Consider the following 12,774-nt stretch of genomic DNA (forward strand, 5'->3'; position numbering starts at 1 on the left):
AAACGATAAATCATAGTTAAACAGAAATATACTAAGCTAATCGGATTTGTTTATGAAATAACAACTGGTGTACGTTTAAAAGTTTAATGACATTAATTATATTCGTGTATTATTTTGTGTCAACAAAATAAAATTCAAGTATTATAATTTTTCAATTAAACAGCATAATAGTATTATTTTATATATTTTTTTTTTTTTTATAAATTTATTAGGGTTTCAACAACAAAGGTTTTTAGCCTTATTTTATATTATGCAAATTGAAATGTGAATAAATGGTTCCTATGGTATAAATTATGAAAATATAATAATATTTTTATGATTTATAATAATTATTATATGGGATAGTTATAAGTTATAACTTTTAATGATGGAAAAAAAATAGTAAGTATTAATGAAAAACACTTAAATATTGTGATCTTAGTTTTATACGTTTTATGACTATTATAGTGACTATAGGTACCTAATATATTCCTCGTTAAGTACTCGTTATATTATGAAGAGCTATTAAGTTACACAATCGACATAATTATAGGTAGTTCGTATCAATCGAATGATCCAAAAACGTTAATCTTTCATAAAATATGTAAAATAAATATAAAAATTAAAAATATTTAATGACTATTATTAAATCATCTGTAGTTTAATTCAAAATTGGTTATTTTTATAGTTTTGGATGCAAAAGTACTCAATTAAAACAAGAGAATAAAACGGATTTACAGTGTTTTACCGTTTCGTTGTTAGTTAAAAAATGTCGAATTCGATGAAAAAAAATAAACCGTTTTTTTTTTCATTTATACGCATAGCATATATCACGAGACGTTCGCACCCACGCGCGTATTATTCTGTTGCGAGCTGATCAGAAATAAATTTACAACATTATATTATATTATTAAACACTCTCCAGGGGACAAAGACGGAATTTTATGCGCAGTGATTTATTTATTTCATACATATTAAACACCACGTGGTCTTACACAGGTAGGTCGATGCGTATTATTATATACAATTCATATACATATACGCAAGTATACAAGCACATAATATACGCACATTATTGTCTATAGTCGTTGCCAGGTGTTGTTAAATATTATATATTATACGCAGACAACGTGTCCGTTGTTTCTTTTGTACCTACGATACATCACATCGATGATATTATTCATTATAATATTATTTTCGTATGGATTTCTGCACGTTTTATTTTTTACTTATATTGAGTATATACAGATATTTTTCATCTATTACACGACAACCGCCACACAAAATAATAATTTGTGTATTGTGTACCTGTACGCGACTTATGATGAGTGGATTGTGCATACACTATATAGATGTGGATTTTTATAATACAATATTATCGGATATGTAAGACGTGCCCGGAACATAATTTTCCCACCAAACACTATATTATAGCGTCCGTGGACAATAAATAAAAAAAAAATCGCAGCTACGACACTGAACGGAGTTTGACGATTTCAAAAATGCGTATATATAATATATGCAATCGTCTAAATACTAAATGCATAAAAAAAATTCCTCCGGGAAATTACGCTTGGAAGATGCTATAAGGTATTATAGGTATATATAGGTATAATTGGTTATTACATGTTACTTATTTATGTTACGCGTTTGTCGTGTTTAACCTGATTAAAAAAAATATTTTCAAACTTATTTTTAAGTCTAAACCATTATATTATTACCATTTATAGAAGATATACCTAGCAGCAATTCTGAACCAGGTGGGAATTCTCGCAGGTGAACATTCATGTACTACATGGGAGGAAAACATGGTACCTATTTGTACCTATACTAATTAATATTATATAGAGCAACAAAATTATTTTAAATGATGCTGTTCAATAGTTTTTTTTTAATGCTATAGTTGCTACTAAATGTTTTATTTATTTAACTAGTATTAAGAGACCCAGTAAATTTAAAATTAGTAATCAAAAATTTGAATTTAAATGATATAAATGTAATCAAGTTATAGGTATATTGGTACAACTTATTACAATAGTCATATTGTTTCATATATTTCAGCACCTAAAATGTCCTAACTTTTATAGGTATAGCGTACAAATGAAACTCAAATTTTAAATATTTATGGGATAATATAATATAATATAATATGATTTATAACTCACTAAAATAAAATTACACTCATATAGGCACATTTTTTATTGCTCTAATCAAAATCTGTACGGCACTTTTATTGTTCACACAATTTTAGGCATTAAGTGCAAATGTTTGCTTATAAACTTTATTAACCAAATCATTATTCAATGACAGGAACTGCAATTGACAGGTAACTGCAGCATTGCCATTTGTGGTCAGTTAAATTATATTTTTTTTTAACAGTTTTTAACAATATCTTTGCTAAATTCTAGTTTATGTAGGTTTGAACAAAACTAAAATTGTATAAGTGATGTTCGCAGTTAAATACATAGGTAATAACTTTAAAAAAAATTAAAATTATTATAGAAGAACCATGATTTTTACAGAAATGAAAAATGTATGATTAGTTTTAAAAGAATATGTTGCTATATTAAAATGTTCATAAACTTCATTAAGACTAAAGCCCATCAACAATAATCATGCTCAGACATTATTCTTAGTAGGTATTTTTTGTAAAAATAATATACAAAAAATCGTTTTGTGAAATATACAATTAAAAAATGTAAAATGTTACTTAAATGCAGTTCAGTTCACCGATTTAAATGATAGTTAAAAATTTTAAATTAAATTAAATATAACCGAAAATAGAATTTAATAGTTTAATTATAAATCAATATACTTATTTAAATTTAAATTAAAAATATACCATAAATAAATAGTAATTATATAAATCAGTTAGATCATTTTAGAGGAATTTGAACATTTTTAGATATAATTTTAATTGTATTTACTTTTCAGTAAATAATTTAAGAATAAAACATAAATCATAGTGCAGTAGTGCACTCAACTATATAGTAACGAAAGCTATTTGTTACGAAACAGTCACTATTAGAATTTACATAAGTTTTAGTAGAAAATTATCATAAGAATAAACACGGTTCACAGCGTGGGTAACTCGCAATATTTTTAAAGCCTTTTTACGCATTTTAAAATTATTTTTAACACTGACAAATCGTTTTTGTATCTAAAATCCAAATAAATTATTTCCATACCAAATAAATATAGTATGACGTCAAATCGAAATTTACGGGCAACAACTTTATAAAACAAAACAAATTTGACTATAATTTGATGAAATGCCTAAAACACATACTATTACACATACTATATACTTTCTGAAACATCTAAAACAAATCTTGCACAAATTTTAATTTCAAAAAATATTAACTCTAATTCTATGATATCCACAATCTTTATTCGTCGATGCTCGGCGTGACATATAAAAATATAATATAGACCTTTATACGCAGATCGCCTGTGATTTAAATAGGACAAATAGGTATATATGATATTGTTGCTAAGAAACAAGCAAACTTCAAACTGTCAGCATATTATTTTTAATTTACCTAGGAACGCACTGAAAATATAAATATAAACAATTTTCTAATGTTTCCATATTTTTTTCTAGTTAGTATAACTTAACCTATTTTAAGTTATTTTTTATTATTTAAAAAATATATATATTGGTACATGCGTAAAATTTTAATGAATGAACACATTTTACAACATCTGTTTAAAAAATAAATATTGTCTAACACTTCAAAATTAAAAAAAATATTTTGCTGGCCATATTCAAGATTTTGATCAACAGCCGTGGGTTGGGCAATGCTGCTCTATGTTCATGGAAAGAATATTAAAATATTAATGTTAAATTTCCTATAATATATTGTGTGTACAACTATTTTAAAATAATTATTATTCCGTATGGGTAATATTAAAAATTTAAAATGTATAATAAATTTAATCTCGTGTAAGCCTATATATACCTTGTAAGGCTAATACAGTAATACTACTATAACAGTACTACATTATAATAATATGGAATAATACCTACTGAATAGTGAAGTATTAGTATTATTAGGTAATTTCAATACTTAATAATATTAAAGTATTAATTTTAAATAGTATAATATATATTATATATAATACCTTTGTAGGTTTGTTATCATTTCATATATAATACGAGAATAACACTTAGGTAATAGATAAAAAAATTATTAGTCTTTATTCGATATTTTATTATACATAATAGTTGGTATTATTTCATCAATTTGGATGCACTTGTAAGTAGGTAATAATAATGTGTATCATCATTAACAAAAGATAAAACTCACAAAGATATAAAAAAAGATATATAATATGAAGTGCAGTAATACACAAGCATTCATCACATAAACCATGATATTATATACCTATGTGAAAAAAAACTCTTAATGTGATTTCTTCTTTTAATTCAATCGATTTCAGTTGTAAGCTTTTTTATTAAGTGGTATAATACTGGTATCATATATGAATACCATATACGTATCAACAACAATAATGGGTTTAGTTTTTTTTTTGCGTTTTAATCCCGGATTATGAACAAATAACATATTAATAGTTACATAAATGATATAAATATTGTTAACTTATAATAAATCCAATATGATTGTGTGTCAAACGATGATTTATATCAAACAGAACTTTAGAAATAAAACAACAAAATGTACTCAACACAGATAACAGGTAGGTAAATTATAATTTTTTTTAAACCTTCATTGCATAATTATATATCTCATATTTACTCAGATATCTACTTTATATTATCTTATGGTACTAGAAAACCACAAAAAATAACTTGTTTACATGGTTTGACAAAATATTGAAACAATTTTGACTAATATTGTTCATAGAACATAATAATATATATACTTATTGATACATAACTAATCGTGCATAAACCTTTACATAGTATACACGTAATACAATAAATTTTAGTAGAATTTATAAAAAAAAAATAATAACTTTCGATTTTTTTTACAAATTATAGTTGTCATAAATTTTTTCTCCAAAATAAATAGTTGATTTCGAAATATTCAACAGATAAAATTCTACGAATATAATAATCCTTAATCGCATGTCGTCATCGGTTATCGGTTATCGGTCAAACGTAAAATAATACACGGTTGATATAAATCTCTATGTATTATAGAACCCATGAATTATATAAAACCTAGTGACAGGATCAAAATCACCACTTTGTTTCTCTTTTGCTACTCAAAAATGCAGGTTAAAAAATATAAGAACCAGTTTCTCGACTACATTCGTAGGTATAATGTTTTATGTTATGTTGCGCGCTTGTTTTCTCCGGCCGCATACGACTGTAGTGTTATAATATAGCGTCTGTATACTTATAATAAAATAATATAGTTTCCATAAGTAATAATTATTCATTTCTAAGCATATGGCGTTTGTTTGAGAAATGGACAGGACACAAAAAAAAAAACAAAATCCTAAGATATTATGTTAATGATCTGCGCATTGTGACAGTGTGAGAATATAAACTCTAGTGTAAGCTATGTAAGGTCAAATGACGTCCGCCAACACCTAGTACCTATATAGGTAGGACCAAACCTAGACGATTCTTAATTTGGCCAAATGTCAATTATATATAGAGGAGTAAAGAGAGTAAAAGTAGGTAAACGCGTGCAGACATCGTGTATAATAATATTATGTTTGTTCGCAATCATATCATTATAATATGTATCAGTATATATTTTATTTTTATTCCTGTTTGTTTAAATTATACGTATAGAACGCAAAAAATGGCCGCGTGCAGTGAATAAAGAAAAATAATAATTGTATACTTGCCCGCGATGGGTAGATATTTACAAATATTTGGTTTACAGACTTACAGTACACGTGTGTATCCTAATACGTAATACGTATAATTGCACCGCATTCGTTTATTACTCAATAGGTAATAATTATAGCTAGTCTATTATAATTTACAACTTCGTTCTTATAAATGGTTCGTATAAAGGTTTTGTTTTTAAGTAGTTGAGTCCTATAAACTGTATAGTGTATAGTATTTAGGTAAGGTACCTACTGTTTACAATTAACACATATAAAAAACCAACGTATTAAAGTATTAACTAAAGGTATACCTAAGAATTATGACGTTAATCATAGAAATCTTCATTGAAACATAATACTTCGTTCTATTGCTGTAGTAAATCATATCCGCATCTACTCTAGTATCTACTTATGGTGTTCACTTGAACTTTGAAAAAGCGCTTTTGACATACATTCCGGACGTACAATAAAAACTAGAATACCCACAAATATTATAACGATATAACAGCAAAGAAATCAATCTTTGAAAACACTACTTTGGTACATTTATATTTATATTTTTTATTGAAAAATCTTAACATAGATGTATACCATTATCTGATCGTCGGATTTGGCTATAAAAAAACAATATAGGTAGTACCTAGTTGTTCTGTGTTCATATAATTATCATTTATCAATTACTTAAAAGACAATTTTGTTTTGCCAATAAACGTGTTTTATCATACATGATATACATTCTTGCTATACATTTTGTTATATCAGAATTAAAATTATATATTATTTTAGCAACGATGTAGTAATATTTATAACCTTAGTTTTAATCATCGAACTTTTCTAATTTTCTAAATTAAAAGCTCTACTATATTAACTTGAACATAACTGTACGCCATCGTGCGGATAAATAAATAAAAATAAATTGATCAAGACATGATAATATAGTAATATCGTGAATACTATTATTAAGTTTTAGGCTAACCTAAAAATTTCAAAATAAATTATTGATATATTTAAATAAAAAGTACATCATTTTGACAAGAACTATATTATAATGTAATCGGTTTTACCACGAAGTACTTTTTACTTATCACTTGGCACGACTATTTTTCAAAAATTAATATGAACCTAATTATTGTATAGAATATTATATTGATCAAAGAAATCGGCTTTAAATAATTAATTTAGCAACAGTTATTTAAAAAACGAATAATCAACATCTTTAATTTAATTATTTTCTTTGGCATAAATTATAATTACCTATAATTACTTTTTAAAGAGTGAATTATTATGAATTATTGACTGTTGTGTACAGAAAGAAGATATTATATAAATCATTAATAAATATAAAACATTTTCAACAGTACTCGAAGTGTAAACACCATTAGATATGGACCAAAAATTGATTGGTAAGCGAACTATCAATTTATATTATATGATTTTAGTGTTAGAAGTGGAAACGCGTAATTGTATAAAGCCATTAAGTTCAAATAAATACTAAGCAATACTATTACTATCAACTAGAGCCAAAACGAACGACGTAGTTTTGTGTCCATGAAATATTAATCTATATAAAATCGTCATGATATTAATATAATCCATATTTGAGGCAAAAATAGATAATAATGAATGTAAGTACTACGACAAAAAAAATTTGGAAAATCTACACCAAATAATTAAAACTTTTATCACTACCTAGCAATAAGATATTTGCCAATTTAATTGGCTCCCGGAAAAAAATTAATGAGCTCAATGAAATATTACAAGACACAATATACAATTATTAATAGGTAAGTAGATGATATAAAAATTGCATTTCAAATTTAAAACGTGTTTGTACTTACTACAAAAAAATATGATTATAAATTACCTATTATCGTTACATATTTCGACACATCCAATTTTAATTAAAGATAAATTGAAATTAAAATACAGCTGGCGTAGTTTTTTTAATAGTTTAATTCAAATTAAAAATAATAAAAGATGTTGTGTAGGTTTTAGTCGTTTTACCATACAATTTTATTTTTGCAATCTTTTGGAATTCAGTTTATGCAATTATCATCATTTTTTAAATAATATTTTAACAATCGCAAACGAAACAGAAAATATAAATATTATATGAATGATCTATTAATTGTTTATTATTTATAAATTAAACTTATTTAACTGTTATATTACCAAAATTACATTTTAATCGTACACCAAGATCTTAAGATTATTTGTTTTATTAAAGTACCTATAAATTAAGTACAAATAAATGATGATGACGATGATGATGCAATATTACAAACTTAAATAAATTTATATACGCAGACATATTTTTTTAAGATTTTAAACATAAAATTGTTTTTAAATTTCGCATCCCCAAATTATTAAAAATTACCATAAAAATTATGAATAAATCAGACAAGAAATATAAATTATAAAAACTAAAAATTATTGAGTATCTGTTTTTAAATTGTCTAGTACTCTATAGTGCAATAATAAATCCAGGCTCTTAGATATTAATGTTTATGTCACATTTTAAAAATTAATGCAATTAAATAATGAAAGCAAAGATGTTAGACATTTACACAAAGACTTATTTCCCAAGTAAACTTTACTAAAAATATTACAGTTGGGTATAGACTATAGAGTTATAAATAATGTAACACGCCACCACTATTGTCACCATTACATTAGTTTATAGCATAATGAGTAATGGTGGTTAAAATAATTTTGAAAAAATGTATAAGCACCAAATAAAATCATAAACTAAACGATATGGTTATTGTAGTTATTATGATCAACCTAAAATGTAAATGCGTAATAATTATTTCGGAAGTACCTACCTATCTACTATATAACATAATTACCCAGATGAGAAGCGACAAGATTACAACAATAAAATTATGAGTACAATAAGAAATTACTAATAAGTATTAAGTAATAATAGACGTATATTCGATGCAAAATCAAAAGGTAATTGATAATATTATATATCGCATATATTTGTTATAAGTTATAACTAACAATATAAACATATATATTTTTTTAATGCATTTTTAAGGATTATGCTGTTTTATTTATTCAGATAATAATACAATAAAAATTAATCTCGACAATATTATACTACTTTGAATTTTTTTATTTAAAAATATATTAAATACGAATACATAAAAAAATTGTATCAATATTTAAATTATACTGGTGATTAGAAAGCCTTGACTTTTAAACTGAACATTATATTTGTAATGTGAAAATTTATTTCCCAGACAAATTTCAAATTTGTTTCGAATTTGTGTTATAGTAACACATGGTTACAAAAACAATTACATATATTATATTGTATAATTATGTACCTATAGTCTTTGTCGGTGCGAAACCTATAATCCATCGAGAAAGTACCTCATTATTGTACACTTTGCTTAAGATGGTTTACGACACACATTTAATTTTCAAATACTACACGGTGCAGGTTTCAGATGGTTATAAATGTTATGACTTATGTCTTGTGAAATGCCATTATTACATTTGGTAATTAAAATTTAGTTAAAACAGTTCGAAGTCACACCGATATCGACGATATCGTTACACCATATCGATAAGAAATATTATAATATAATACTATTGAATATATTTTATATTATGTTGTGGTTATTCCATAATTGAATTAATTTTTAATTATAGCTTTTTTCTTTGATAACGTTTGTATTTTATTATTTTCCCCGCTACTTCCGGAAATAAAATAATATTATTATCTATACATATACCTACCTATTATTATTATCGTACGATGTTTGGCTTCGAACACTCGATGCCGATAATAATCATTAACCACATTATGTATTTATGAAATGATGCACGTATATTATGAATTCATATTCCTATGCGTATACAAGGAGTGTTGGTAAATACAAAACACAAAATAAATCGTAAAATTAAAAGTTGGGCACACCATAATGTCACGTGATATAATAAATCGATGTTGCGTCATTCTTATTACTATTTTACCGCAGTAAGTGAGTAAGTAGTGTGTAAGATGAGAAAAAAATTACGTTAGCATGTTGCCATGAATTTAGGGTCGTCGCTGTGCCGAGGGTCGAAAGACTGCCGGCGAAGGGTTTGTTTCGAGTTCGCAGTCGTCATTATATTTTGTTCAGTCCAAACACATACGAGTACAGGATACCTACTCGGTACATGGAACTAAACCCCTAGGATTTGACCGACTCGAACCGGTGTACAATGCTGTCGCTGTACAATAGTATGTCTGCAGACGTGCATTATACTATACAGTACATTATGCGTTTGGTGCCAACAGCAAAAAAAAAAAGTACCTATAAAAAATCAAAACCTGTTTTTTGCATACGAAGGATACCTCTCTAGTTGCTACCTATTATACACGCAGCAGTCTACATGTTGCCACGCGATTTATATTGTAAGGGAAAATATATTTCTCATGTACGCGCGTAAACCACACTTACAACAGTAAACTGATACTTCTAAACACGTGTATAGTGCATACTGTACATTTTATTATTGGATAAACGAAATAAAAATAAAAACAATCATTTGAATTCATTAAAATATTTTATCGATTATTTAAAAAAAATAATACAATATTAGGTACCTTAAATAAATTACATCGATGACGCAGACTACACAATTTAACACGTGATTGTGTGCTGTAATTCATAACAATACACACCGGTCGAAAAATAATTTTAAAATTAATATGTTATTAAGTTTAATAAGTTCAGAGAATTTAAATATTTATTTTTTTATTTTTTTAAATCACATAAGTAATTGAGCGTAAATTGATTAATAACAGTGAGTGTTTGAAATAATATACAGAATATCTATGCTATACTATATTATAGATACTATATTAATAGTAAGAGATTAGTCTTAAGGAACATCTATTTTATATAGGTATATATTATATTATATTATTTTAAAATTTTAAACCGTAAATAACCAATAAGTTAATGTTACGAGTATGTTGTAATGCTTATCTACGTTTAGACGAAAAATAATACTTGATGACATTATATTTGACATGTAATCATCCAAATACACATTAAATATATAAAATGTAATGAAAAATATATTATAGCTATAGTATCTACGTAAAAAAACACAATATTCCTACATACACATACACACATCATATTATGAACCTACCTATGTATCGGCAGGTGTAAAAAGGGCTGATGAATGGAACCGTTAAAACGTAGGGAAAGTAGGCGGATATTTTCTTTGAAATACTGGTACTAAGAATTTTACGATGGCGACGGTGACTGTATTTCACAAAAACCATGTATTATCGATTTATATCAAGCTCCGTATTAATACATACCGTTAGATACGCACCAAAAATGCATTTGATTTAAATTCGACTTGTCAACATGATAGAAATGTATTTATCTAAATTTTGATTGCGCCCACTTACATAGAAATAATTAAAATAATTAACACATTTAGTGCACGTAAATACCAACATTTATATACGATAAACTCGATAATGATTATTATTTTAAACGTGATGGTTAAATGAAAATGTGCCGGGCATTTGTATGATAACAATATACCTAATATAATTGCGATTTTAAAATAATAAATATGAAAAAGTGTTTACTTTTTAAAAAACACGAAAATACCATAAGCATAATGGGTATACAGTTATTGATTTCATCATAATTTAAACATAATAATATTATGTACCCATTATAAAACAACCCGCAAGTACCCAACACGAACATATTTTTTATTAGACGACAAGCATGGTCACCTGTGGTAATTGGTATACTTCATCGTTTGAATAAAAATTAATCCAACGACGTGTTCACGTTAAAAAAATATTATAGTTTTCCCACCAGATTAAGTAAAATAAATTGGAGTCAGCGTTATGCCGTCGTGTTATAATATAGTAGGGACTGTCGAGTATTGACGCGTTGAATGGGGACCCACGTGGACGTTTTACACACACACTTACACACCCTACTATATTCGCCGGAACATTCCGATTATTATTGTATGGTGGCAGAAGAAACATTTTGCCGCGATTTAATAATATTAACGTTAATAAAAAAAAAAAAAAATGATAATCAAAATATTATAATATAATAATAATATAATCTATAATACCTGAACGCAGTTTTTTCGTTTCTTCGTAGAATTTTTTCTCAGTCCCAATTGAATATTTTTTTTATATTATCAATCGTTTAATACGAAATGTTATCATAGTATTATACTATACGAGAGCTGATTACGTAGGTACGTTACAATCGACGTATATTATTATGAATGAAAAAAATATAAACGACGAAAAATAAAATTTAACAATATCACTGGCTGAATTAATGATACTATTATCTGAACGGCGGATATTGACGAATCGATTATACTTTTACTATGACATTAATATATCTACAATACGACTATCAAAACGAAAATCGATATTACGGAAAAACAAAAATTAAAATTATGACAATAATATATTAGAAAATTGTGGGCGAACGCGATCGCAGGCCGACCGTGACGACACGCCGGCACACGTTCGAATGTGAAATGATTCACATGCGCGCACGATAATATAACATAACCAACGCTGGAAATAGAAACTGTGGCGGCGGCGGCGGCGGCGGCCGTTTCACGCACTTTGGAACCCTGGTTTTGTGTGTATACGTATATAAGTATATTGTATTAATTGTATTGCGTACGGTGCGCGCGCCACGGTGCTGCTCCCCGCGGGTGTTTTGACGGTTCGCAAAATGAAAATTCTACCGCCGTCGTGGTCGCCGGCGAAAACCCCATCGATTTTCCACGGAAATCGCCGGCCACGTGTTCGCCGAACCCTCGCACGTGCGCGCGCCATATGCGCTTTTTCGGCCATGTGACATAATAGGTAGAGCCAAAGATAATATACAAATACGTGATATTATAAATTGCGCCAAAATTATTGTTGGACACGAACGCCAAATTTAACATCACATATAGCGTAAACCTCAT

At 27.0% G+C, this 12,774-nt stretch overlaps 1 protein-coding gene across 1 annotated transcript in view; it reads right to left on the reverse strand.

Annotated features, from left to right (window-relative positions):
* LOC132950249 (proton-coupled amino acid transporter-like protein pathetic) overlaps positions 1-12,340 on the reverse strand; it is a 39,787-nt gene extending 27,447 nt beyond the window's left edge. Inside the window, exon 1 of the mRNA XM_061021582.1 lies at positions 11,911-12,340. The gene's annotated coding sequence lies outside the window, so the exon portion shown is untranslated. The remainder of the gene's footprint in view (positions 1-11,910) is intronic.
* Positions 12,341-12,774: the final 434 nt, after the last annotated feature.

Source organism: Metopolophium dirhodum, chromosome 8 (assembly GCF_019925205.1).
Source record: "Metopolophium dirhodum isolate CAU chromosome 8, ASM1992520v1, whole genome shotgun sequence".
NCBI classification, from domain to species: domain Eukaryota; kingdom Metazoa; phylum Arthropoda; class Insecta; order Hemiptera; family Aphididae; genus Metopolophium; species Metopolophium dirhodum.